We start from the raw sequence: 2,975 nt of genomic DNA, 5'->3' as shown, positions 1-2,975 counted from the left end.
TAGCCCTTTGGAATTCCTTGATTGGTAGGGTATGTCGTGAAGTGGGGAATGCGTTCTAGTGCACCTAAAATTGAATTGGTTCATGAATAAAGGTTGATTGTAGATGTCGCTGCTGAATTTAAGTGGACAACAATTACCTTGGTCGTCGTCAGCTAAATGGTCTATTTAGGAATATAATCGTAATGTCTTGTCACTTATAATCTAACCAACTTTCAAATATCGTTTATGTTTAAGTGGATCATAATATTTGTGATTGACCAGAGTTATCCATGCAGGTGTGTGCTATTAAATGATATTAAATTGCTTGACAACTTTTGATCCCAAAAGTTTTAAATTTAGTTATTAAAATGTGTTTATTTTATTTTATTTTATTTTTGTTTTTGTTAAATTTGTTCATATTTTTCCTCTATGCACAAATTTAGGGGGAGAATTAAAACCAAAAAAAAAATCATAAAATTAAAATATCCAAAAATATTGCTTTTGAGCGTATTTTAATTTTATTTTATTTCTTATTTATTTTTAATGGGGTGCTAAGTTTATTTTATTTTTACTTTTTATCTCAAATTTTTCATTTGTCTTAAAATTCGAATTGAAAAGAAGAAGAGACTTAAGGAGACGGTATCGGAATTTTCTGAGCAAGGAGAAGAAACTTGGAAAGGAATTGATGGTCATTATACTTCACACACTTTCACAAGGAATTGAAGGCTTGAAAATTGTCACACCCCAAAACCGGAACGGCGGAATCGTTCGGGGGTGGAGGACGTCATGTAGAGTATCACAATAATGCAAAGTAGTAAACAAGCAAAAACATCATCCATTGCATTAATAATATAATTTCATACAAGTGTGTTATGTCAAGTTATATAGACACCAAAAATAATATACATCAAAATAAAGATAGGTCTTGAACGAGCTCCATCTTCTCAAAAACCTGGCTCCGGTACCTGTCTACTGGCGACCTGAGAATACAAGTTATTTTGAAAGAGTTTATCAGCTGTAAAGCTGGTGAGATCATAAGTATATTAGTGTATGTATTTGTATGAAAGCATTTGTAAGATGTTTGTAATGTATAAGTTTTGTAAAAGTTTGTATTTGTTTGAACTCTCCTAGAAAACCCTATGTTTTCTACTAAAAGTAGCCTTCTATCAAGGCATCTAGTATCTGTGTGTGTGTCTCTTGTAAGAGTGTGTATTTTCCCAAATCTGAATATTACTAACCAAAAATATAGTTCTTACATTATTGTTTATTGTGTGAATATCACAAAGTAAATGTAAAGGGAAAATAAAATAGTACTGTAGTGTTGTATTAAGTAACTACTGCTGTACTAACTACTTTAAACCAATTGTTATTTAAAGTACCATGTGATCGGCCCGTATCCTGCTACCGACTCAATAGAAAAACGACGATGTAAGACGTCGTAAGAAATGACGTTTGGCACCTGTAGACTTGCAAGTCCCACTGTAGCGAGCAGCAAGGTGTAGGATAGTCAATCCAGTATAGATCTATACACAAACTCATACGCTCCCCATTTAAGGAGATTGTGGATACAAAAACGGTCATGGCAGGTAGTGACATGCCCCGTTAGGTGGCTCACATAACTGTAATAATGTATATGTAATGAATGTGCTAGCTGTATTGTATGTTCTATCTCTGTCTAGCCTGTATGTTCTCTCTGTATGGTATTGTTTGTTATCTCTTTCTCTGTATGGTATTGTTTGTTATCTACTCTGTATGATATTGACTCATGTATGAACTGACTCTTTGTATGTTTCATTGTTCTAGAAATAGATTTAGTATCTTCCTAAACTACTCCTATAGTAGCTTACTAGTAATGAATGAACATGTTTGTATACCTTTGCTACCCAAAGGTATGGAGCTGAATGAAAGAAGGAACCTTTGTATCTATATACATATACATAATATATAACTAGGATTCAAACGACCTTCGGACAGATAACCCTAATACCCTAAGTCCACAACCAAATAAGGAACAGGAAGTAAGGTGAGCTATCAGTCCTAAGTCCTTTCAATCCTACTTATATAAGTATATCTATATAGATACACATTTAACATAATATAAGTTTAAAAGAGTTTAAGTAAAAGTATTTGACAGGAAAAGGAGTTTGTAAAACAGTTTGAAGTAAAACAGTTTGATAACAGAGTTTGAAAGGTAAGAAATCCACATGTTTGGTAGTTATTAATCAAATGTGATTGATATAATAACTATAATAATTCAACTTGTATCCCCCCCATAAAAGCATTTAAAAACATTTAAAAGGTTAATTAAGGGGTATGAACTCACCTGTAGTGAGTGGTTTGGATGAACGGAAAGTATAGGATGCTAGGTGGCAAGTGAAGACTTAAGCACACACGCGGATCCTATTTAACATATAATGATACATATATGAATATAATTAGTGTTTATAACAACTAATTTGTGACTTTTAACCACCTTAGGGACTAGTAAACACTTTTTTTGAAGTGTTACAACCATATATGATTGTATATAAGGGGTATATGGCTATACAAGGGAGTGTATGGTCAAAATACACACTATTTGTGTGTGTGCGGCCAAGGTGTGCGGCCAGGGTGTGTGTGCAGCCGCACACTCCCTATGGAATGTGCCAAAACGTATTTTAAGGCTTTAGGACTCATCTAGGAAGGTTTCTTACTTCATTCTTTAGCCTTATAAGAAGTTTATTGCCATTTTTGCACCTAAAAAGGGTGTGTGCGGCCACCATGATGTGTGCGGCCGCACACCCTTTATGAACATGATAAAATCCTGTTTTTCTAGCATATCATCCGGTGTTCTTACCATACAACAAGTTATGATAAGTGTATACACGTTATAGAGGCTTGAAAGGGTGTTTAAGGTCCAAAACTAGTGTGTGTTCTTGGTGTTCTTGGTGTTCTTGACTAAAATGGATGTTTTCACGGATCACACCAAGGGAAAAGACTAGTTAGGGTTGTATATC

Source organism: Lactuca virosa, chromosome 3, assembly GCF_052849685.1.
Source record: "Lactuca virosa cultivar CGN04683 chromosome 3, Lactuca_virosa_CGN04683_v6, whole genome shotgun sequence".
Classification (NCBI taxonomy): Eukaryota; Viridiplantae; Streptophyta; class Magnoliopsida; order Asterales; family Asteraceae; genus Lactuca; species Lactuca virosa.
The sequence above is the reverse complement of the archived record's forward strand: the minus strand, read 5'-3'. Positions refer to the sequence as shown.